The sequence below is a fragment of the Salvelinus sp. IW2-2015 genome, linkage group LG28 (assembly GCF_002910315.2).
Source record: "Salvelinus sp. IW2-2015 linkage group LG28, ASM291031v2, whole genome shotgun sequence".
NCBI lineage: Eukaryota > Metazoa > Chordata > Actinopteri > Salmoniformes > Salmonidae > Salvelinus > Salvelinus sp. IW2-2015.
The window spans coordinates 26,414,699-26,442,270 of record NC_036868.1 but is presented as its reverse complement, the minus strand read 5'-3'; the positions used below and the strand labels follow the sequence as shown (position 1 = coordinate 26,442,270).

Sequence of the window (27,572 nt, the reverse complement as noted above, 5' to 3'; positions counted from 1 at the left end):
TCTCTCTCTCTCTCTCTCTCTCTCTCTCTCTCTCTCTCTCTCTCTCTCTCTCTCTCTCTCTTCTCTCTCTCTCTCTCTCTCTCTCTCTCTCTCTCTCTCTCTCTCTCTCTCTTTCTCCCTTCTTGGTTATTCACAGTGTCTCGGTGGTGACAGCAGCCATATTTCAGAGCGCTGAGACTCTGGCCCATCCGCCGGTGAGAAGCTGTAATAGATCTAGTCTCTATCCCACTGTCTGTATCTTTGTCTTTCTCTCTGTGTCTGTCTGTCCATCTGTCTGCTCAAGGTAAGCACTGGTAGAGAAGAAGGGCAGACGGGAGAGGGTAAGGCAGAAGGAGGAGAGGATTGGGCAAGAGGAGGAGAGGAGATCTAGTCTTCATGCTGTGTACTTTATGCTGTGTTCCCTTTTGCCCTCAGAACAGCTTCAAACTCTACAAGGTGTTGAAAGTGTTCCACAGGGATGCTGGCCCATGTTGACTCCAATTCTTCCCACAGTTGTGTCAAGTTGTCTGGGTATCCTTTGGGTGGTGGACCATTCTTGATACACACGGGAAGCTGTTGAGCATAAAAACCCAGCACCGTTGTAGTTCTTGACACACTCAAACTGGTGTGCCTGGCACCTACTACCATACCCTGTTCAAAGGCACTTAAATCTTTTGTCTTTCCCATTCACTCTCTGGATGGCACACATACACAATCCATGTCTCAATTGCCTCAATTGCCTCTTTAACCTGTCTCCTCCACTTCATCTACACTGATTGAAGTAGATTTTTGAGTGGAATGGCACCGAAGGAGATGGCCGACGTTTTACGATCCCGTCACCAATTGTGCTATTGTGTATGTTTTTTCGCGTTATTTGTAACTTATTTTGTACATAATGTTTCTGCCACCGTGTCTTATGACCGAAAAGAGCTTCTTTATATCAGGGCAGCGATTACTCACCCCGTACTGTAGGAATTCTTCTTCTTCCACGAGTCGGACGGGAAGGATTTACTCCAGACACCCGACAAGGCCCTCATCCCCATCATTCGCAGGAGGAAAAGACGGAGATATCGTGGACAACGGTACGGGTGCCTTGTAAGGTAATCTACCTTTACTATCGGTCCTATTAGCCAACGTACAATCAATCGATAATAAAATAGACGACCTACGAGCACGTATATCCTACCAACGGGACATTAAAAACTGTAATATCTTATGTTTCACCGAGTCGTGGCTGAACGACAACATGATTAACATACAGCTGGCGGGTTTTAAGCTTTTTCGACAGGATAGAACAGCGACCTCTGGTAAGACAAGGGGCGGAGGCCATTGTATATATGTAGACAACTGCTGCTGCACAAAATCTAAGGAAGTCTCGAGGATTTGCTCGCCTGAGGTAGAGTATCTCATGATAAGCTGTAGACCACACTATTTACCAAGAGAGTTTAAATCTATATTTTTCGCAGCTGTCTATATACCACCGCAGACCGATGCTGGCACTAAGACTGCACTCAAGGAGCTGTATACGGCCATAAGCAAACAGAAAAACGCTCATCCAGAGGCGGTGCTCCTAGTGGCCGGGGACTTTAATTTAGGGAAACTCAAATCAGTTTTACCTAATTTCTATCAGCATGTTAAATGTGCAACCAGAAGGAAAAAAACTCTAGACCACCTTTACTCCACACACAGAGACACATACAAAGCACTCCCTCGCCCTCCATTTAGCAAATCTGACCATAATTCTATCCTCCTGATTCCTGCTTACAAGCAAAAACTAAAGCGGGAAGCACCAGTGACTCTGTCAATAAGGAAGTGGTCAGATGAAGCAGATGCTAAGCTACAGGACTGTTTTGCTAGCACAGACTGGAATATGTTCCGCGATTCTTCCGATTGCATTGAGGAGTACACCACATCAGTCACTAGCTTCATCAATAAGTGCATCGATGACATCGTGCCTACAGTGACCGTACGTACATACCCCAACCAGAAGCCATGGATTACAGGCAACATCCGCACTGAGCTAAAGGGTAGGGCTGCAGCTTTGAAGGAGCAGAACTCTAAGCCGGAAGCTGATAAGAAATCCCTCTATGCCCTCCGACGAACCATCAAACAGGCAAAGCATCAATACAGGACTAAGATTGAATCGCACTACACCGGCTCCAATGCTTATCGGATGTGGCAAGGCTTGCAAACTATTACAGACAACAAAGGGAAGCACACCCATGAGCTGCCCAGTGACACGAACCTACCAAACAAGCTAAATTACTTCTATGCTCGCTTCGAGGCAAGTAACACTGAAACATGCATGAGAGCACCAGCTGTGCGACTGTGTGATCACGCTCTCCGTAGCCGATGTGAGTAAGACCTTTAAACAGGTCAACATTCACAAGGCCGCAGGGCCAGACGGATTACCAGGACGTGTACTCCGAGCATTCACTGACCAACTGGCAAGTGCCATCACTGACATTTTCAACCTGTCCCTGACTGAGTCTGTAATACCAACATGTTTCAAGCAGACACCATAGTCCCTGTGCCCAAGAACACTAAGGTAACCTGCCTAAATGACTACCGACCCGTAGCACTCACATCTGTTGCCATGAAGTGCTTTGAAAGGCTGGTCAAAGCTCACATCAACACCATTATCCCAGAAACCCTAGACTCACTCCAAATTTCGTACCGCCCCAACAGATCCACAGATTATACAATCTCTATTGCACTCAACATTGCCCTTTCCCACCTGGACAAAAGGAACACCTATGTGAGAATGCTATTAATTGACTACAGCTCAGCATTCAACACCATAGTGCCCTCAAAGCTCATCACTAAGCTAAGGAGCAACTGGATCCTGGACTTCCTGACGGGCCGCCCCCAGGTGGTAAGGGTAGGGAACAACACATCCGCAACGATGATCCTCAACACAGGGGCCCCTCAAGGGTGCGTGCTCAGTCCACTCCTGTACTCCCTGTTCACTCATGACTGCATGGCCAAGCACAACTCCAACACCATCATCAAGTTTGCCGATGACACAACAGTGGTAGGCCTGATCACCGACAACGATGAGACAGCCTATAGGGAGGAGGTCAGAGACCTGGCTGTGTGGTGCAGGGACAACAACCTCTCCCTCAACGTGATCAAGACAAAGAAGATGATTGTGGACTACAGGAAAAGGAGGACGGGCACGTCCCCATTCTCTTCGACGGGGCTGTAGTGGAACAGTTTGAGAGTTGCAAATTCCTTGGTGTCCACATCACCAACAAACTATCATGGTCCAAACACACTAAGACAGTTGTGAAGAGGTCACGACAAAGCCTATTCCCCCTCAGGAGACTGAAAAGATTTGGCATGGGTCCTCAGATCCTCAAAAGGTTCTACAGCTGCAGCATCAAGAGCATCCTGACTGGTTGCATCACTGCCTGGTATGGCAACTGCTCGGCCTCCGACCTCAAGGCACTACAGAGGGTAGTGAGTACGGCCCAGTACATCTCTGGGGCCAAGTTCCTGCCATCCAGAACCTCTATACCAGTCGGTGTCAGCAGAAGGCCCTAAAACTTGTCAAAGACCCCAGCCACCCCAGTCATAGACTGTTCTCCCTGCTACCACACAGCAAGCGATACCGGAGCGCCAAGTCAAGGTCCAAAGGGCTTATTAACAGCTTCTACCCCCAAGCCATAAGACTCCTGAACAGCTAATCAAAGGGCTACCCACACCCCTCTTTTACACTGCTGCTACTCTCTGTTTATAATCTATGAATAGTCACTCTACCTACACGTACATATTACCTCAATTACCTCGACTAACCGGTGCCCCCGCACATTGACTCTGTACCGGTATCCCCTGTATATAGCCACTTGTTACTTTTATTTTCTATTTTCTACTCATCTATGTTTTACTTAACACTTATTTATAGATTTTTAAAGCATTGTTGGTTAAGGGCTTGTAAGTAAGCATTTCACTGTATGGTCTACTACACCTGTTGTATTCGGAGCATGTGACAAATACAATTTGATTTGATTTGATTTAACAAGTGACATCAAGAAGGGATCATAGCTTTCACTTGGATTCACCTGGTCAGTCTGTGTCATGGAAAGAGCATTGGAAATGTTTTGTACACTCAGTGTATGTCTGTCTGCTCAATGTACGCACTGGGAGAGAGGAGGGAGGAGGAGGGAGGGCATGGGGAAGGGAAGGAGGAAGTGGAAAAGGGAGGAGAGAAGTAGAGGCAAGACAGTGAGGGGAGAGGAGCAGGCAGGACAGGGAGACAGGGGAGCACGAGAGTGGTGTGGTGGTGAGGGGAGGACAGGGGATGGGGGGGGATGAAAAATTAGGCTCGTTGGGAGATAAGGGCGATTAACCTTGGAGGTAATGAAGGAGGGGAGAGAGGGAAGAGAAGAGAAGGAGGGAGAAATGGAGGGATGGGGGGGGATTAATGAGGTTGCCCTCTGGGTAACTCTGCCTATAGCCCAGTTTTAGAGCCTACGGTTCACTGGCCACAGCCCTGGGACCATCACACACACACACACACACCACCCTCCTCTCCAAGCCGTTCCTCTCAACTATTATTTATTTAATTCTTCATCTCAGTGGGAGATCCTGGTTGTATACAAATTGGGGTCATGTAATTCTTGTCATATATTAGATTCTTGTCATACTGTATATTCCTAGTGGGTACATACTGACACAGGTGTGTCTCCTCCTCCGCCCCCTCGTCTCCATTTGTCACACACTGATGCATTGTACCTACAGTAAACATCCCTTAACACACTCTCCCCAACAGCTCCTCCACAACCGTCTCGCACACCCTCATACCCTCACACTCAACCTCAGGGGCCACTGGAAAACAACACTAAAACACAATTTGGACATGTTTTGTTGGTTTCATCCAAATTATGATGATGCAAATTACTCACATAAAACGCTCTTCCAATATCTCCCACCCACTCTCTATGCTCCTCTTTGTCTTTCTCTCTTTCTCACTGAGGGCTTTTTTCTGTCACGACTTCACACAGCAGAGAATACAAACGCACACACATCACACACACACCACACAACACCCACACACACACACACACACACACACACACACACACACACACACACACACACACACACACACTGTGATACTGAAGTATCAGTAAACAATCTCTGGACTGTAGTGTATTCCTTCCATTTTTTGTGAGACAATGTCAAAAGGCCCTTGAGACCCGGGACAAATAACCCTTTTACAACTCTACTTCATGGCTCCCTACTGTATCATTGATCTAACGAGGGACAAATTAGGCTGCAAATTATGCTTTAAAGGAGCCTTTTGCATAACTAGAGATCAAGGATGTTGATACAAAAAGAGTATTGATAGGAGCAGGACATATTATGATCACATTATGTATAAGTTCCCTTCATTTGCTTATAAGGTTTGACAAACCATTCTCCCAAAGTCATTTTCAAACATAATAAAGCATACGTAAATGGTGCTTCAGGCCTTTGTGTTCTTGTAATGCTATGTTATTAAGTAGTGCAATTCAACCCCTGTATGTCACACCATTCTGTACGCTTGCTCAACATCTTCCTCTACTGTTCTGTTCAGTAGCCTGAGGATGTTTACTCCTCCAGCTCCCTCTACTGGTCATTGTTGGTAACAATAATTGTCTGACTGACTTGACTGTCCAGAACACGGTGCAGGGCCAGGACAAGATCACGGTGGGTGCTACGGATAAGTCCTACCAGATGACCCGGGCGAGGATGTCTCAGGTGGAGAAGAAGATCTGGAGCCACTCGTCCATCAAGATCAAACCAGGGGACACACATAATGGGAAGATTAACTCCAGGGGCCACATAACGCAGTAAGACTAAGGGTGCATCCCAAATGGCACCATATTCCCAATATAGTGCACTACTTTAGACCAGGGCCCTATTCCCTATATAGTGCACTACTTTAGACCAGAGCCCTATAGAATTCAAACCCTGCTCAGACACAGCGTCCAAGTGCTGTAGCATACAGTACATGACCGAAAAGGTGCTGGATCGAATCCCCGAGTTGACAAGGTAAAAATGTGTCATTCTGCCCCTGATCAAGGCAGTTACCCCACTGTTCCCCCACCTAGTCAGTTGTGCAACTGACTAGGTGTCCCCCTGATCCTAGCCTAGGTTATTCTGCCCCCTGCAGGTTTGTAACAGTAATGCAGCTCAAATTCAAGCTGTAAGTTTTTTGGGGTCTTATGTACTGTACGGGATACACATGGTATACACCATCCAACGAAATGGGAAGAGCCACTGTTACATTTAATCGTTGCATGAATGAAAAGGGACAGCACACAAAAACACTCCAGGCAGGCACAGATCTAGGATCAGCTAACTCTCCCTAAATCCTAACCTCATCCAATCTGACCTGAGATCAGTCTCTCGGGTTGACATTATCCTACTCCGTTTTTTTACAAAACGACACAGCGTGTACATTGTGCAGCTCTTGAAACAGTATTACGTTGTGGTTTGAGTTTCCGAGAACACGAGATTGAGTTTCCGAGAACACGACGTGTCTATTAGAGACAGAAGAGCTGAGGCTGACCTCTTTCCTCGGGGCGTGCTGCCTGTTAGTTAATAACCTTCCTCTTACATTCACCAATCCCCTCATTAAAAGCAGCTAATATCACCACTATCATCATCATCATGCTCCTATGGAATAGTGGTGAGACTCAACACCATTAGAACACAAAACATTGGAGTTCAAAACAGAGTACCCTTCTCAGAATACGACTATTATAGGAATAGAATCAAGCGTTTACAGTAGAACGTGTGGTAAAACTGATAACCTGTCATGTCCACGAAGAGAAGCTCATGAACTGAAATTATACAGTAATGGGAGAGAGAGGGAGAGAGAGAGAGAGAGAGAGAGAGAGAGAGAGAGAGAGAGAGAGAGAGAAGAGAGGAGGAGAGAGAGAGAGAGAGAGACAGAGAGAGAGAGAGAGCGAGAGGGGGGAAGGTGTGTGTGTGTGAGAGAGAATAAGAGAGGTATGTGAGGTGATGTTCAAATCAAAATCAAATCAATGTTTATTAATCGCTTACACCGTTTTGCAGATGTTATCGCAGGTGCAGCAAAATGCTTATGTTTCTAGCTCCAACAGTGCAGCAATATCTAACAATACAATGACAATACACACACAATCCAAAAGTTTCAAAAAATAACAAGAAATTAAGACATATGAGCAATGACCAATATCAGGACGAATAATGTCAGTCTGGAATATGAATATATATGTATATGAATTGTGTGTATTGACAGTATAGAATAGAAAGGTGTGTATAGCAGTAGTTATATGGGATGAGCCATGACTAGAATACAGTATATAGGCTTAAATATAAAGTGGGTAAAACAATACGTAAACATTATTAAAGTGATCAGTGTTCAATGACTATGTTGCGCTGTTCGTTAGTGCTTGGCTACTTGCCAAACTTTTCGCTTTTTTACTTTTAATAACCGTTTAATCAAACTGTATTTAACACATTTACCAATGTCTTAGTTTTGTCCTCACTGAACTTTCTCTCCCCGGACACTTTATCTGGACATGGATCTACAGGACCTCCACCAGCCAAAAAAGCTAAGTAACATTAGGCTTTCTAATTGCAGTTGCTCATAATATGCAGGAGAACTATCTCCTTACGGTGAGGATAGTCGAGTTGCAAGCCTGGCTTCAGACGCAATCATTAGGCAAGGGCAATTTAAGTGTAGGACAGGATGAAACAGCATCTGTACCACCAGTAAGTACAGATAGTAGTGTTAATCACCCTACACAATTTTCTCATGGCTTCTGTACAAAACAAGGGTTCTTCTAAGATCCTCAAAGTTCTACGAAGAACCTTAGAGTTCTTGGCACTGAAAATGGCCCCCAAAAAGTTCTTCCAAGAACCCCATAGGAGGTGGGGTTCATTGAGGAACCTTAGTTGGTGGGAGTTCTTGCAGGAACCTAACTGTCCAACTGAAACACTTGGATTTGAATTTGAAAGGACAGCAGGAACTTAGATAACCAACGTCGCCATGACATCGCCTACAAGCATTATCTGGCATTTTGATAGAAGAGACAAAATGCCTCTACACTAGAGCGTAAAAAGTGTCACAGTTTCCTCACTAAATGAGCCTAAAACCAAGTTTGGTGTCAGTGCTTGACTCGCTCTCAACTTCTAGTTTTCTACAAAGACCCACGAGGAGCTTTACAACAAAGAGGAACTACTTGACAAGTGGGAGGCTGAGATCTTTGCCAACATACAAGCTGATTATCTCTATCTATAGACAGACAGACAGGCTGGCAAAGCAAATAAAATTGTGTTAGTCACATACACATATTTAGCAGATGTTATTGCGGGTGTAGTGAAATGCTTGTGTTCCTAGCTCCAACAGTGCAGTAGTATCTAACGTGCAGCGTCACGCAACACGTCATCATGAAACATACATCATCAGAGCGTGCAACAGAACATTGTACACTCTACACTCGGTTTGTTGTTTATATTACATATATTTTTCATTAAATCGATTTTATTCAGAACTAAAGTTTTGTTGCTAAGGATTCCACGACGCGGTTAGCCTTTACGGCTGGGACTGCAAGTTTGTGTTCCATTTTTTGCATGGATTCCGCGAGTGCTAACTGGGTGTACTACAGACACCTTCGTCGTCGTGGGAAAGACTCATTGTTATCTTTTCGTAAAACAACTGGTTGCAGTAAAGAGTTAACCTAGATACTAAGGAGATCGTGAGGGAAATCGACGAGTACCAACAGCTTTACGCTATGAAGGAACAACATACTCCATCATGGAAAGATCCGACTACCTCACAAAAGAACTTAAACCCGACAAAAAAAAGAAAAACAGATTTAGCTACAAACACAGACGATTTACTTACCGTTGAAGTAGAGGCTAGTGCTCTGGCTGGAATCCATGCAACACCGGAAAAGTTGTGTGAGGAGGTAGCAGGGCTGAGGGGGAGTTTGGAATTTAGCCAGAGTGAAATTCTTACACTCCAAGCAGAAAACAAGGCACTCACAGCTAAGTTAAAAATCTATGATTCTAACATGAATTGTCTACTCAGGGAAAATAGGGTGATGAAGGAGTCGCTACTAGACATACAAAGTCATAGCTTGCATGAAAATCTTTTTTTTCTGGGATTCCTGAGGAAGCATCCAATAATCCAGAGGGCGCGATCAGAGAATTCATGCAATCCGCCTTGAAACTTCCTATAGAGACTGTAAACAAGCTGGCTTTCCACCGAGTACACAGACTTGGAGCTTGGAGCGACAAGACCAAGGATCCCCGACCGATCATCGTTAAATTTGAACACTACCAACAAAAGGATCTGATCAAAAGCCGGGAAGGGAGCTTAAAGGGACCAAATTTCCAAGGGAGATAAACGAACAACGTAAGAGACTGTATCTGGTGCAAAAGCAACAAAGGGAGAGGGGTAAGCGTGCCTTTCTCATTGTGGACAAACTCTTTATAGATGGACAGCTATTCCGAGACAGCTCCATAACACCGTGGCTGTACTAAATTATACAGGGACTTCAGGTTACAAAAAACAGAAAGTATGGGAACTGTTTAAAATATCTGAACACTGTGAAGTGGATATGAACACACACATACTCAATTACATGCTCGCATACACATACGGACTTATACAGTGAGGGAAAAAAGTATTTGATCCCCTGCTGATTTTGTACGTTTGCGGGGATGGGGATGTGGGGATGGTGTTCTTGGGGTCATAGGCAGCATTCCTCCTCCTCCAAACACGGCGAGTTGAGTTGATGCCAATGAGCTCCATTTTGGTCTCATCTGACCACAACACTTTCACCCAGTTGTCCTCTGAATCATTCAGATGTTCATTGGCAAACTTCAGACGGGCATGTATATGTGCTTTCTTGAGCAGGGGGACCTTGCGGGCGCTGCAGGATTTCAGTCCTTCACGGCGTAGTGTGTTACCAATTGTTTTCTTGGTGACTATGGTCCCAGCTGCCTTGAGATCATTGACAAGATCCTCCCGTGTAGTTCTGGGCTGATTTCTCACCGTTCTCATGGTCATTGCAACTCCACAAGGTGAGATCTTGCATGGAGCCCCAGGCCGAGGGAGATTGACAGTTCTTTTGTGTTTCTTCCATTTGCGAATAATCGCACCAACTGTTGTCACCTTCTCACCAAGCTGCTTGGCGATGGTCTTGTAGCCCATTCCAGCCTTGTGTAGGTCTACAATCTTGTCCCTGACATCCTTGGAGAGCTCTTTGGTCTTGGCCATGGTGGAGAGTTTGGAATCTGATTGATTGATTGCTTCTGTGGACAGGTGTCTTTTATACAGGTAACAAGCTGAGATTAGGAGCACTCCCTTTAACAGTGTGCTCCTAATCTCAGCTCGTTACCTGTATAAAAGACACCTGGGAGCCAGAAATCTTTCTGATTGAGAGGGGGTCAAATTCTTATTTCCCTCATTAAAATGCAAATCAATTTATAACATTTTTGACATGCGTTTTTCTGGATTTTTGTTGTTGTTATTCTGTCTCTCACTGTTCAAATAAACCTACCATTAAAATTATAGACTGATCCTTTCTTTGTCAGTGGGCAAACGTACAAAATAAGCAGGGGATCAAATACTTCTTTCCCTCACTGTACATACACACACACCTGATCTCGCTCTCTTCTCTCACTCTCTCTCTTTTCTCTTCTCCCACTCTCTATTGTCGAAAACTGTTTTATAATTACATTTTTCTTGTTGGTCTATCTTTTTTATGTATTTGTCTACAAGTTTATAAATGTTTACAACAAGCAAGGGGAAGATATCAGAATAGGGGCATAGGGGAATAATAACATTTTGTACGGAATACATTTGTAGTGAAGCCGTCTCTAGAGTAATGCAAGGTCTCGTTCATGATCATGTGAAGCGTCAATTGCTATGGAAATGCTGGGATGTGTTTTTCAATGATATTAAAGGTAATTATGATGCAACCATGATGGTGATACGATATGGAATTACAATTATCATCATGAATATTAAGGCTATACGCACTACATGTTACACACATAGACACTCAACCATGCAAATTGGCAGAGTTATTATTTATTTGGACATCACACATTATAGTCTTACTCTTATACAGACATCGTACACACTCTCACTAAATCACATTCAATATCATACACATCAACCTACTCAGATTTACTACACACAATATCTTGTTTCAATTTTCTAACATCTGTGGCATTGGCTCACAGGCAAACAGGCAAGGGGATAAAACAAATATTGCTAGAACCTATTTCTTGGATTCTAAATATCAGACATTTGAAAGCTCTAGTTTTGACCATCATAATACCTCTGATGGCAGTAACTTTACAAGCACTAATTATGGTCAATTTAGACTGAGAATAGTATCTAGTTATGGTAAGGGGTGAAATATGTAGAGCCAGTTATAATTGTAACGGTTTAGCAGATTATAAAAAAAGAAGATCAGTCTTTACGTGACTAAAAGAAAAGGAATATAACATATACTGTTTACAGGAAACACACTCACATCCTTAGATGAAGTTGTGTGGAAAAAGGAATGGGGTGGTGAAATAATTTTCTGTCATGGACAAAGGAACTCAAAAGGTGTGATGATATTAATTAACAAAAATTTCGATCTGAATGTGCAAATAGTCAGGAATGATTTGCAAGGAAGGTGGATCTTTTGGAATATGAAAGTGGACAAAAAATTAATTTGACTCATTAAACTATATGGTCCAAATCAGGATGATCCATACTTCTTCGAAAACATTTATACCAATTTATTGAATTTACAGGCAACAAATGATCATACCATTATGGTAGGAGATTATAACACAGTGTTAAGTACTTCAATGGACCGTAAAGGTAATCACTCTACAAACTATCATCACCATCCCACGTGGACGGGGATATTGGAAATTCTATCAAAGTTTACTGGAGGACAACATATTTTTATCTCAGACAAAAAAAAATTATAACTATATTTTTTCCAATATAGGTTCAGCAAATCCCCTTATTCTTTGGGATATCTTTAAATGTATTTTCAGAGATCATTCAATTCAATATTCATCAATAACAAAAAAGGCGTTTCTGGCTAAAGAGACTAACAAGGGAAATCCATGACCTAATAGTACAGGTAGATAGCAATAAAAACGATACTACAGATATATAAAATAAGTTAGAGGAAAAACAAAAAGAACTTGAGGAACTTATTCAAAAACAATCTAATGTAATCTATTACAAAAATACAGCAAACTGGATGGAATATGGAGAAAAATTCACAAAATTCTTCCTGAAACTCCAATACAGGAACGCTAACAAAAATAATTTGCAGAAACTCGTTACTAAAGACGGAGTCATCTATGATTCTCCGAATTATATTTTAAAAGAGGAAGCTAATTATTTTAGGCAGATGTTCTCTTTTCTGTCCCCTCCTCTCCCACTGAATGAAGATTATGGTAAGAAATTCTTTCCAAATAATTTGAGAAAAAACTTTTTGAGGCTATTAAATCCTTTCAGTCTGGAAAAACCCCAGGGCTTGATGGCATACCGGTAGAGGTATATCAAGCCTTTTTTTGATATACTAAAAGCTCCATTGTTAAATTGTTCTAACTACTCCTATAGAAATGGTAGTAGAAACTGTAGCACTCAGAATTAAAAGGGTTTTACCAGGTATTGTTCATCCTGATCAGACAGGTTTCTTACATCGACGATACATTGGAGATAATATACGACAACTACTAAAAATAGTAGAACATCATGAAACATCTAAAAAGCCAGGCCTGGTATTTATAGCGGATTTTGAAAAAGCATTTGATAAAATAAGACTGGATTTTATTTATAAATGCCTGGATTTTTTCAATTTCGGTGATTCTCTTATAAAATGGGGAAAAATAATGTATAGCAACCCCAGGTGTAAAATAATAAATAGCGGCTACTTCTCAGAGAGTTTTGAATTGTCAAGAGGTATAAACAAGGGTGTCCGCTGTCAACATATCTATTCGTTATGGCCATCGAAATGCTAGCTGTTAAAATCAGATCGAATAACAACATTAGAGGATAAAAATCCAAGGCTTAAAAACAAAGGTGTCCATGTATGCTGATGACTCAAGTTTTATATTAAGTCCGGAAGCTAGATCCCTGCAATGTCTCATTGAAGATATAGATAACTTTTCTGTACTCTCTGGACTAAAACCTAATTATGATAAGTGTACAATATTACGTATTGGATCTTTCAAAAATACAACCTTTACATTACCCTGCAGTTTACCTATAAAATGGGCTGATGGTGAAGTAGACATACTTGGTATTCATATCACAAAATATATAAATAAGCTCTCCACAATGAATTTCAATAGAAAACTAAAAAAGACAAGATCCTGCAACCATGGAGCGGTAAATACCTGTCTATTTATGGAACAATTGCCCTGATTAACTCCGTAGTCATATCTCAGTTTACTCACTTACTTATGGCGCTGCCTACTCCTGATGATTTGTTTTTCAAATCATATGAGCCAAAAATATTTCGCTTTATTTGGGACGCTAAACCAGCCAAAATAAATCGTGCCTATCTATATAATGAATATGAATTGGGTGGGTTGAGATTATTAAATATAAAAGCACTAAACCTCTCTCTAAAAGCTTCCCTTATTCAAAAGTTTTACTTGAACCCTAAATGGTTCTCAAGTAGATTACTAAGAAAAGCTCATCCATTGTTTAAAAATGTCAAATTTTCGATGAATTGAAAATTATACTTTTTTCAAAGTATCTCTCTTTTCAAACAAGCATTGCAGAGCTGGCTACAATTTCAAAGTCATCCCCCTGAAAAGATAGAACAAATATTACAACAAATATTATGGCCAAACTGTAACGGTCGTCGGATGAAGAAGGATCGGACCAAAGCGCAGCGTGGTAAGTGTTCATGATTATTTATTTAACTGAACACTGAGACAAAATAACAAAATGTAACAACACAAAACAGAACTGTCTGGTGCAGACACAAAACAGAAAACAACTACCCACAAAACACAGGTGGGAAAAAGCTGCCTAAGTATGATTCTCAATCAGAGACAACGATAGACAGCTGCCTCTGATTGAGAACCACACCCGGRCAAACACAAAGAAWWACAAAACATAGAAAATGAACATAGAATGCCCAACCAAATCACACCCTGACCAAACCAAAATAGAGACATAAAAAGCTCTCTACGGTCAGGGCGTGACACAAACTCAAATGGGCTGGTTGATAAAATATCATTCCAAGAGTACAACCAATTGATTACAGCATTACCCCAAAAATGGAGGAGGCAGGTGGCAGCGGGAGGAGGTAGGGAACTGGTCTGTCTGCTCAGTGTAAAGGATCAAAACTGTCGGAGGAATAAAAATAGCATAAATAGGAAAGTATACCAGTTTCATTTGAGAAGCAGGATGTTGAAAACTGTACCATACAAATTACAAAACAGTTGGGAAGAGATTTTTGATGTACCAATTCCATGGTACAGGGTGTATGAGTTGCTATATAAAACAATACAAGATTCAAAACTCCGTGCTGTTCAGAAAAAAATATTATATAGAATTCTTGCCACCAACAAAATGTTAAATATTTGGGGCATAAAATCATCGAAGCTCTGCAGATTTTGTTGTGAGGATACAGAATCAATAGACCATTTGTTTTGGTATTGCCCTCAGGTAGCTTGTTTCTGGTCTCAGGTTCAGGAAAAGCTGAAAATGCATAGCATTGATCTAAAATTGACCCTAGAAATAGTGCTGTTAGGAGATCTGGAGAGACTGGGTCAGTCAATTACTAATATACCAATACTCTTAGTAAAAGTATTTATCTTCAACTCGCAATCTGTGGATTCTATTCGATTAGATATATTGAAATTGTATGTTAAACATCACAGCATAGTTGAAATATATAAACTCAGCAAAAAAAGAAACGTCCCTTTTTCAGGACCTTGTCTTTCAAAGATAATTCATAAAAATCCAAATACTTCACAGATCTTCATTGTAAAGGGTTAAAACACTGTTTCCCATGCTTGTCCAATGAACCGTAAACAATTAATGAACATGCACCTGTGGAACAGTTGTTAAGACCCTAACAGCTTACAGACGGTAGGCAATTAAGGTCACAGTTATGAAAGCTTAGGACACAAAAGAGGCCTTTCTACTGACTCTGAGAAACACCAAAAGAAAGATGCCCAGGGTCTCTGCTCATCTGCGTGTATGTGCCTTAGGCATGCTGCAAGGAGGCATGAGGACTGCAGATGTGGCTAGGGCAATAAATTGCAATGTCTGCACTGTGAAACGCCTAAGACAGCACTACAGGGAGACAGGACGGACAGCAGATCGTCCGTGCAGTGGCAGACAACGTGTAACACCTGCACAGGATCGGTACATCTGAACATCACACCTGTGGGACAAAAACTGCCTGAGTTACACCAGGAACGCACAATCCCTCCATCAGTGCTCAGATTGTCCGCAATAGGCTGAGAGAGGCTGGACTAAGGGATCGTAAGCCTGTTGTAAGGCAGGTCCTCACCAGACATCACCGCCAACAACGTTGCCTATGGGCACAAACCCACCGTCGCTGGACCAGACAGGACTGACAAAAAGTGCTCTTCACTGACGGGGGTGATGGTCGGATTCCCGTTTATCGTTAAAGGAATGAACGTTACACCGAGGCCTGTACTCTGGAGCGGGATCGATTTGGAGGTGGAGGGTCCGTCATGGTCTGGGGCGGTGTGCCACAGCATCATCGGACTGAGCTTGTTGTCATTGCAGGAAATCTCAATGCTGTACGTTACAGGGAAGACATCCTCCTCCCTCATGTGGTACCCTTCCTGCAGGCTCATCCTGACATGACCCTCCAGCATGACAATGCCACCAGCCATACTGCTCGTTCTGTGCGTGATTTCCTGCAAGACAGGAATGTCAGTGTTCTGCCATGGCCAGCGAAGAGCCCGGCTCTCAATCCCATTGAGCATGTTTGGGACCTGTTGGATCAGAGGGTGAGGGCTAGGGCCATTCCCCCCAGAAATGTCCGGGAACTTGCAGGTGCCTCGGTGGAAGAGTGGGGTAACATCTCACAGCAAGAACTGGCAAATATGATGCAGTCCATGAGGAGGAGATGCACTGCAGTACTTAATGCAGCTGGTGGCCACACCAGATACTGACTGTTACTTTTGATTTTGACCCCCGTTTGTTCAGGCACACATTATTCCATTTATGCTAGTCACATGTCTGTGGAACTTGTTCAGTTTATATCTCAGTTGTTGAATGTTATTATGTTCATACAAATATTTACACATGTTAAGTTTGCTGAAAATAACAGGGGGGGTAATTTAAAAAAATTAACCCCAAAAGGTTCTTCGATGATCCATTAAACGTTTTTTTTTGTTGAGAATTTATAGGGGTTCCTCCACAGATTAAATTTGAAGAACCCCTCAAGGATACTCCAGGAACCTTTTACTTTTAGTGTGGAAAGAAATGCTGTCTGCATGCTCAACAGGTATCGCTCATTCAGCCGAGCATTCTCGGGTCTCTCCTCCACCCGTTATGGGGTCTGAGCCGCCAAAGACTGCCACCATTAGCTCTAACAAATTGAAATCCCTAGTCATTGGTGACTCCATTACCCGCAATATTAGACTTAAAAAGAATCATCCAGCGATTATACATTGTTTACCAGGGGCCAGGGCTACCGACATAAAGGGTAAACCCGAAGATGGTGCTTTTTGAAGCTAAAACTGGCAAGTGTAGAGAGTATAGGGATATTGTTATCCACGTCGGCACCAACAATGTTGGGATGAAACAGTCAGAGGTCACCAAGCGCAACATAACTTCAGCGCGTAACTTAGCCAGAAAGATGTGTCGACATCAAGTAATTCTCTCTGGCCCCCTCCCAGTAAGGGGGAGTGATGAGCTCTACAGCAGACTCGCACAACTCAATCGCTGGTGGAAAACTGTTTGCTGCCCCTCACAAAAGATTGAATTTGTAGATAATTGTCCCTCTTTCTGGGACTCACACACAAACAGGACCAAGCCTGGCCTCCTGAGGAGTGATGGACTCCATCCTAGCTGGAGGGGTGCTCTGATTTTATCTATCAAATAGACAGGGTTCTAACTCCTCCAGCTCCCCAATGAGATAGGGTGCAGGCCAGGCAGCAGGCTGTTAGCCAGCCTGCCAGCTTAGTGGAGTCTGCCCCTAGCACAGTCAGTGTAGTCAGCTCTGTTTTCCCCAGTAAGACCATGTCTGTCCCTCGATCTAGGTCAGGCCAAACTAAACATGGCATTGTTCGCCTTAGCAATCTCACTGGAATAAAAACCTCCCCCATACGTCATTTTTGAAGGAGATTGTGATAATACCTTACATCTCAAAATATGACTACTTAATGTTAGATCCCTCATCACTTCCAAGGCAGTCATAGTCAGTGAACTAATCACTGATCATAAACTTGATGTGATTGGCCTGACTGAAACATTGCTTAAGGGCTGATTATTTGACTGCGTTAAATGAGGCCACTCCTTCTGGTTACAGTAGTGACCATTTCCCCCACGCATCCCATAAAGGTGGAGGTGTTGTTAAAACATTTATGACCGCAAATGTCAATTTCTGAAAACAAATGACCCCGTTTTCATTTTTTGAGGTTCTAGTCATGAAATCTACTCAATTGCTTTTTTAAAAGTTTCTGTTATAGGCTTCCTGGGCCGTATACTGCGTTCCTCACTGAGTTCCCTGAATTCCTATCGGACCTCGTGGCATATAATATTCAAATTTTTGGTGACTTCAATATACACATGGAGAAGACCACAGACCCACTTCAAAAGGCTTTTGGAGCCATTATTGACTCTGTCCAACATGTCTCAGGACCTACGCATTGCCACAATCATACCCTGGATCTAGTTTTGTCCAGTGGAATATTGTGGATCTAAATGTTTTTCCTCATAATCCTGGACTATTGGACCATCTTATTCCATTTGCAATCGCAACAAATAATTTGCTTAGACCCCAACCTAGGATTATCAAAAGCCGTACTATAAATTCACGGACAACCCAAAGATTCCTAGATGCCGTTCCAGACTCCCTCCACCTACCCAAGGACATTGGAGGACAAAAATCAGTTAAATACCTAACCGAGGATCTAAACTTAACCTTGCGTAATACCCTAGATGCAGTCGTACAGCTAAAAACAACATTTTAAAAAGTCAAGAAACTAGCTCCCTGGTATACAGAAAATGCCAGAGTCCTGAAGCAAGATTCCAGAAAATTGGAACGGAGTTCCGACTAGCTTGGAAAGACAGTACCGTGCTATATCGAAAAGCTCTCACTGCTGCTCAGGATGAGGAGAATAAAAACAATCCAAAATGTATTTTTGATACTGTTGCAAAGCTAAAAAGCAGCATTCCCCAAGTGAGAATGGCCTTCATTTCAGCAGTGATGAATTCATGAACTTCTTCGACGAAAATATCATAATTATTATAAAACAAATTTTGGACACATCTTTGAATCTGCATATTTCTTCAACAATCTATTGTCCTGAGTATTCACAGAACTGCCAGGACCTCGGATCAATTGAGACACTCAAGTTTTTAAATCCTGTATCTCTCGACATATTCATGAAAATAGTCATGGCCTCTAAATCTTCCAGCTGTCTACTGGGCCCTATTCCAACTAAACTACTGAAAGAGCTACTTCCTGTGCTTGGCCCTCCTGTGTTGAACATAATAAATGTCTCCCTATCCTCCGGATGTGTACCAAACTCACTAAAAGTGTTCGTAATAAAGCCTCTCCTGAAAAAGCCAAACATTGACCCGGAAAATAAAAAAGCCAATCGGCCTATATTGAATTTCCCATTCTTCTCAAAATGTTAATGATAGTGGATTGATGGATTTCCAAGTTTTAGTATACATTTTCTTTCAAGATTACACCCCCATATGCCATGTCTTGGAATATGCAGACAGGCAGATTAAAAGTAAGTTTACATTGTAATACTTCTGACAGTCAACTTTCTAGCTCTGCCCATAACTGTTGGACTTTATAGCATTCCCAGAAAGTATGAATTATTGAGTCATTGTTAGTTTTACACTTAAGACATGACTCTGCCATCGTGCTGTAGAATTTGTTAGGCTTGGGATGCCATCTGGGCCGGCAGCCCTGCAAGGGTTAACACGCTTGAATGTCTTACTCACATCAGCCATGGATATTGGGAGCACACAGTCCTCATAAGCGGCTGCGGCCCACATTGGTGGCTTGGTGTTGTTTTCTTCAAAGCAAGCAAAGAAGGTGTTTAGCTTGTCCGGAAGAAGGAGTTTATGTCCGTGAATTGGCTGTTTTTCCCTTGGCTATCCAACTTGATGGATTCTCCTGAAGACAAATAATGCAAACGAAACGCTCCAGTCTAGTTTTTGACCCCATCGTAGTACTGAGACCACATTCGTGAAGGTGGTAAATGACTATTTAATGGCATAAGACCAAGGCTCTGCGTCTGTCCTCGTGCTCCTAGAACTTAGTGCCGCTTTTGACACCATCGATCACCACATTACTTTAGAGAGATTAGAACCCCTAATTGGTCTACACAGACAAGTTCTTGCCTGGTTTAGATCTTATCTGTCAGAAAGATATAATTTTGTCTCTGTGGATGGTTTGTCCTCTGACAAATCAATGGTAAGTTTCAGTGTTCCTCAAGGTTCCGTTCTAGGACCACTATTGTTTTCACTATACTGTATATTCTGTATATTCTACCTCTTGGTGATGTCATTCGGTGATGTCAACATTCACTGCTATGTAGACAACACACAGTTGTACATTTAGATGAAATGGTGAAGCTCCAAAATTGCATACCCTGGCAGCCTGTGTTTCAGACATAAGGAAGTGGATGACGGCAAATGTTTTACATTGAACCTCGGATAAAACGGAGATGCTAATTCTAGGTCCCAAGAAACAAAGAGATCTGCTGTTGGATCTGACAATGAATCTCGATGGTTGTGCAGTCATCTCAAATAAAACTGTGAAGGGCCTTGGAGTTACTCTGGACCCTGATCTCTGTTTTGACGGAAATATCAAAAATATTTCAAGAGTAGTCTTTTTCCATCCTCGTAACAAAAATCAGAAACATTTTGTAAATAAATTATGCAGAAAAGCTAATCCATGTGATATCAAAATCAAGTGATGACAACAGACTGGGATAGGGAGAGATTGAATACAGTATGTCCTAAAAATTCTGCACATGCAGAATGCGGCTTGGGATGCCATCTGGGCCGGCAGCCCTGCAAGGGTTAACACGCTTGAATGTCTTACTCACATCAGCCATGGATATTGGGAGCACACAGTCCTCATAAGTGGCTGCGGCCCACATTGGTGGCTTGGTGTTGTTTTCTTCAAAGCAAGCGAAGAAGGTGTTTAGCTTGTCCGGAAGAAGGGGTTTATGTCCGTGAATTGGCTGTCTTTCCCTTGGCTATCCAACTTGATGGATTCTCCATTCACCGTGCGGACAGGACAATGGAGTCAGGGAAATCGAAAGGGGGAGGGTTTGCCTCTTCATAAACAACAACTAGTGTGCTGACTCGAGCGCGGTGGAAGTGTCGATCCATTGTACACCCGTCTTGGAATGCCTGATGGTCAAATGCTGACCCTTCTACCTCCTGAGGGAGTTTTCAGCTGTTATTGTGACTGTTGTATACATTCCACCTCAGGACAAGAAAAATAACAAGCTGGCACTTAGCGAACTGTACAAAGCTATGAACAAGCAGGACAACTTACATCCAGAGGCTGTGATTTGAAATATTCGTCATTAAGACATGTGATTCCCAACTTCCATCAACACGTCTCCCTCGCCACTAAGGGCGATAAAGTCCTAGACCACTGTTATTCTACCCACAATCAAGCATAGAAGGCCCACCCTCGTCTTACATTTGGCAAATCAGATCATTACTCCATACTCCTGTCTCCTGTTTAAAAGCAGAAGCTCAAACAGGAAGTACCTGTGACTCGCTCTGTTGAGAAATGGTCACCAGAATCGGAGATTATGCACCAGGACTGCTTTGCTAGCGTTGATTGGAATATGTTTCAAAGACTCCACCAATAACATCAACGAGCTAACCACCTCCGTCACCGGCTTCATTACGAAACGAAGAAGGGGCGACAGCACCTCTTCCCTCTCAGGAGGTTGAAAAAGTTTGGTATGGGCCCTCAAATCCTCAAAAAGTTATACAGCTGTACCATTGAGAGCATCTTGACTGGCTGCATCACTGCTTGGTATGGCAATAGCACAGCCCTTGATCATATGGCGGCACAGAGGGTGGTGCGGACAGCCCAATACATCACTGGGGCCTAGCTCCCTGCCATCCAGGACCTCTATATCAGGCGGTGTGAAAGGCAAGCCCAAAAATCATTACAAAGACTCCAGCCACCCAAGCCATAGACTGTCCCCTCTGCTTCCGCATGGCAAGCGGTACCGGTGCATCAAGTCTGACACCAACAGGCTCCTGAACAGCTTCTATCCCCAAGCCATAAGACTGCTAAATAGCTAAAAAAAATTCTACCCGAACCATCTGAGTAGACCCTTGTATTTTATTTTATTTGTATTTTTGCACCTTCTCTATGCACACTCACAAGGTCCTACACACTCACACACACTGACACTCTAACACACACACAAATGCTCACGCTATCATTTGCTCACACACACATAATATGCACATACATTTATAATGACTCTACACACACATACCCACTCATATACAGTCGTCATATATGCGGCTGCTACTCTGTTTATCGTATACTATTAAATTATTATTATTATTTCTTTTTTTAAACCCTCTAAAAATGAACACCCATCAAAATAAAGTCCTCTTTCTTCTCGTTCTTGTAATGTAAGTGTTGAAACGTTAAATCCCCGACGAAGCTTTAGCGCTGTTATAGATCCAACGGTAGGACAATGTATTCCATTGAGCCCATTTCAGCCATTAACCGGGGTGTATTTGACAGGTCATTACAGACATTTCCGCGGTAGTAGCGTCAACGGGGGAAAAGAACATCAGCGTATGAAGAGTATGAAAGAGTCGCAGAAGTCAAATGAAAGCAATCAATACGGCACGACTTAAGTGACAACTGGATTTTGCACCCCTCGAACACAGGAAATAGATAGAATAGAAAACACATCTCAGGTGGGCAGGGCATACGCGTTGCTAGAAACATGCGTATGAATGGCGTTTATAAACACCACGTTTATACATCACAATATTCAATATATTACTTATTATTTTCAGAAATGGCGCACGCAGATATTCCGTGTGAAATTTACGCAACGTTTATAAATGAAACCCCTGGCCCGAGAGCAGAGATATTAGCCTGGACTAATCTGTGCTTTAGCCAACTCTTGTGACTCTTGTGACTATTGTAACGACGCAACAACAAACAAACACATACCATTTCTCTTTTTCAAAATGGCTGCCTTTTTAGAATTGTATTTCTGTTTGTTAGATGTAGGATGTGTCATCTCCTCCCGGGAGACTAGGGCAGCCCAGAAAAGACCCCAGGCCTAGCGGTGCTGTGTGTGTGTGTTTACTGTGTTCCTCTGATGTGATGTGATCCAGGCCACAGCTGAAACCACTCTGACCCGTTCCCCCTGACCTCTCTGGGGAAATGCTCTACTACCAGCCCCAGGACCCATGAGTCATGCTAGGCCTATATTAGATACTCACCACATAGAGGCTAGTGGGATTTACAGATCACATCAAAGACAAGCATATGGCTGTATCCCTTAAGTGCATAATGCAGACCTTTAAACCAAGAATTGTTTGCAGGCAAACACTGATGTTTGGCTATGAACAGCCGTGGATGGAGGAGGCCCCCCACAATGAATCAATAGTAATGTCGTATATAAAATCCAAAATCTCTCTGTCTCGAGGAGGTTCTCCAGGAGTTTTTCAATGAGTTAATCACTGTCACTGAAACTTCCTGATCCACTGGCCTCCACACAGAGACGAGGAGATCAATTAGGGCTCTCTAGTAGGCGCATCCCAGTGTTATCTTCTTCTCACCACTTTGAGAGAGACAGGAGCTCACTCTGGTTTCATTTCACACACACACGCACGCACGGACGAACAAACACACACATGCAAGTACGCGTGCACACTCACACGGCCAGATAGACCACTCACCATGCCTTAATTACACACGGACAGTCATTAATCTAAGTCCAAGTCCTGTCAGAAAGTTAACTTCACTTGTTCTTCCTTTAACTCTCTCTCTGTCTTTCACACACACACGCGCACACACGCACGCATGCACGCACGCACACACACACACACAAGCGCGCGCGCGCGCACACATACCTTCAGTCTCCCAAGGTCAGTCACTAGGCGATATAGGAGAATATATCAAAACCAATTGAACCAGACATGAGTTATACCTGAGTAGGGTTTAGTTGAATATACATTGGTGCATATTGAAATCTATATGTCTATATGTCAAGATAAGTTATGGGAGGGAGGAATGGAAGGTGAATACAGTACAGTGCAATAGACCCACATAGTCAATTTGTGATATCAGAAAGCTTCAGCTCTGTCTCATTGTCTTGCCTATCTTCCTCTCCTTGTCTCATTGGTGTTCAGGCTACTGACAGTAGAAAGCTATGGATACCATATCACTTTGACTTTCACAATACCTTGTTGTGCCACATGGTGTCCTCCTAACTAGGGCCAGTGAGCATATGGGTAGATACAGTAGTTCCTCAATGTATTTTCTACGGTGTAACAGGGGAGTCACAGGGACAGGCTAAAACTAACCACCAGGGGGTGCAGTAGACCCATACAATGAATCCCCCACCGCTGATTAGGTCAACTGAGTGCACAGTCACAATGAGACCGAAGAATGATCCACCTCCGATGTAGACGTGCTTCTACACCTGCATTGCTTGCTGTTTGGGGTTTTAGGCTGGGTTTCTGTACAGCACTTTGAGATATCAGCTGATGTAAGAAGGGCTATATAAATACATTTGATTTGATTTGATTTAGACACAGAGTGTGTGTGTGTGTGAATGTGTCAAATCTCTCTCTGACCGTGACTCCGACGGCTCTGAGATTTAGAGACTGTGTCTGTGAATGACAGGAATGAGAGACGAACACAGAGCGAGAGAATGAGGAGTTGGAGGAGAGGATGGAGCTAAAGAAAGATAAGAGAGAGAGGCTTAAATCAATGCCATCCACTTCAGCCTCTATGACTGTCAAGAAATGCAGATGCTCTCTCTGTCTAGGAGTGTGTGTGTGTGTGTGTGTGTGTGTGTGTGTGTGTGTGTGTGTGTGTGTGTGTGTGTGTGTGTGTGTGTGTGTGTGTGTGTGTGTGCGTGCGTGCGTGCGTGTGCAAGTACAAAGATAAACCGAATCCGGAGTACAATCAAATTGACATGCAGATAATAGACACCGGAAAAGGATATAATAAAAGAAGTGACCTTTCAACAACCAACACTGGGCAAACTATTATTCATTAGTCATTCATTATTGAAGCAAAGTAATACAGTCATGCAGTTCATTGACAGATAGATCATAAGAAGTCCGGGGTACTTTCAACTGAACACTCTGAGTACTATCCATTCTCAGTGGAGGAAGTTGGTTTGGAGAGAATCCAGTGCCATTAACACCTCCAGTGTCTTGGTGCTCTGTGTAACGTGTGAACTCTTTAACCCTACACTTCGCTGTTCAAATAGTCGTTTTGGCACCTGACACTCTCTCCTGCCCCCCTCCCTCCCTCCCTCTGGGTCCCATCCGGTTTAAGGGCAGAAATCATAGCACCTGAACGCTGCTCCTGAACCAAAATAACTCTGTCATGCTTGCACCAAACGTCACACTTCTCCTAAACAGCACTTCTAATTCATCGATTTCAGTCAGACACCGTAAGGGGACAGTTAACCACCACATAAACCCGTGAAAACACCGTGGATGAACATAAATACTTCCACTCTCCAAAATAGCTGACCGCAGTAGAGAACACATCAACACACTGCATCGTGTGACCCACACATCTCACAGCAACTGAACACGTTTGAAGACCCTAAACTCCGACTGAACATAACAACACGCACCCGACACTTCAGTTTGCTGACAGAGAAACTCCCCCATGAAATAAATGACATATTAAACCTTTAACAGCGTTACAACGGCTCAGCCTTGTTGACACAACTTGAACAGTCATAATACTCCACCTGTGAGAGTGTACGAATCGTTTCTCTGTGGGACTCCAGTGTTGTAGCTCTCTCTCTCTCACACATTGACACTGGTAGTCCCTGTCTCTCTTCCTGTCTTTTCCTCTGGCCCAGCCAACGCTTTCCCCTCTCATCTGTGGTCTGTGCCTGGGCCTCTAGGCCCTCCTTATACCCACCCCCATCCACCCCCACCATAACTCACTCTGCCCAGCTGCAACTCCTGGAACCCAGCACGCCCTACACTCTCACATGCCAGCATGCACACGCACACGCACACACACGCGCACACACGCACACACACTATCCAGATCTGTTTTCCCCCGTCACATGCCAGGGGATTGGCACGGTGCAGTGACGTCCTGTTGTCAATGACCCTGTCACTGAGCCACTGACATTTCCAGTAGCCAACCCAACACACACACACACCACAATCTCTCACAGTAGTATTATTGTGCACACACTTCTCAATGGGCTATATGCCTTCACTGGACCATATTGTTTTCAGTGTACCAGTCGCTCACACACACACTGACCTACTGCTCTACTCTTGCTAAGTCTATAGCATAGTCCTTGTGACTGATCTACTTTAAGTCTATACCATGCTAGTCTCTCTATCTCAGCCCAGTTGTAAATCTCAGAATGCTACCATCAGCCAGTGTATAGTCACACTGACCTTGTCCCGTCCCAGTCCATCTCCCCCAGTAACATTTACAGTTTCTCACTGTCTTACTGTAAACCAGGGACACAGCTGAGGATATAGAACCCCCCCCACACCCACCCCCACCCCATCTCCATAAACACACACACTGTCCCTGTGTTACTACCCTTCAGGGTCAATTATCGCCAGTACTTCACAGGATCTGGCACCACGAGGGTGTCAAACTAACGTGCTGCATGAGCCTCACACCGACATTAACCCTCTCACTGCCAGAGTATACAATGCTGTCAAACGGGAGAAATTGACGATAGGCAAACATTGGATAGCTTTTTGAAAAGAGAAGAGGGAAAAGAACTTATCCAATAATATTTATAATACAACAAAAAACCCCGACTGACCTTAATATTACGAAGCATTGTAATAAAACAGTCCTCTGAAGACAGGGGCTGGTGGTGGGCTCAAGAATAACAAACATCTCACCACCACCGACAACCCAACCCCAGCCTGGCTAGCTCTCTCTATGTAACCTGTAACCCAAAGCCATCTCTCTCTCTCCACAGAAATGTTTTAAACATGGAAATGCTGTTAGCGCTTAGCGTTAGCCTACTTCTGGGCTCCAATGTAATGTATTGGGGATGGGGGTTGAAGGAGGAGGGGGAAAGAATAAATAACCAAAGTAGTGCTTCTCCTTTTAGAGATATGGAGCATTTCCACCTGGGAGAGGGGAGAGAGTGCATGCATACAGATCCAAACCTTCTAGAGAAGAGAAGATGGAAGTATGGGGGGAGGAGAGTGGAGGGGGTAGGGGAGAGGGGAAGAAGGAAAGTAAGGGAGCAAGGAGAGGAACGGATGAAGGAAGAAAAGGGAACGGCGGGCATATGAAATTGAGGGAGAAAATGAAATAAAATAGTGCCAGCCACAGAGCATTGTGGGATATTTGAGCAACAATGACCGCAACAACCTTCCTAACCCTACCCAAACACACACAACGTCACACTGACCTTTTCCTCTGTCCCCTTTACAGTCCCAATGAGAATGCGAGAGACTGCCAGGCAAAGGAACACACACACGATACACACAGATACACACACACACCAACACACACACACACATACATCTCGACACAGTGCTGGGGGGCCTGCCAGCCAGAGGTAGAGTGCATCACTCATGTGTCATTACCAAAAGAGAGAGACATCAGACCCACAAAGAGATAAATATAGCACAACCCACCCTGTGACTCAGCCATACACACACTCGTGCACACCCGGGCGACACACACACACACACACACTCGCGCAACACACACACTCGCGCACACACTACACACACACTCGTGCACACACACACACACACTCGCGCACACACACTCGCGCCACCACACACACACACGCCCACACACACACACACACACACACACACACGAACACACAACACACACACACACCACACACACACAACACACAACACGCACAAGCACAAACACACACATATACGGATGCACATGCCTCTAATGAGACCAACAAAGACAGGAGAGATGAGAAAGAGGAGGGAGGAGAGGAGAGGAGGAAAGAGAAAGGGAAAGCAACAATATTGTTGTTTGGTTCGCTACAATCGCTGATACCTTCGCCTTTGCTCTCAAAAACAGAGAAACACGATGCAAATCACGGAATCAATCATTTATATACCACTTATGAACTATTTATAAGCCATTCATAAAACATTAAGAGAACCT

The 27,572-nt window shown here is 43.4% G+C and overlaps 1 protein-coding gene across 1 annotated transcript in view; it reads right to left on the bottom strand.

Moving 5' to 3' along the window:
• LOC111954136 (serine/threonine-protein kinase PAK 5) overlaps positions 1–27,572 on the bottom strand; it is a 75,135-nt gene that overhangs the window by 34,720 nt on the left and 12,843 nt on the right.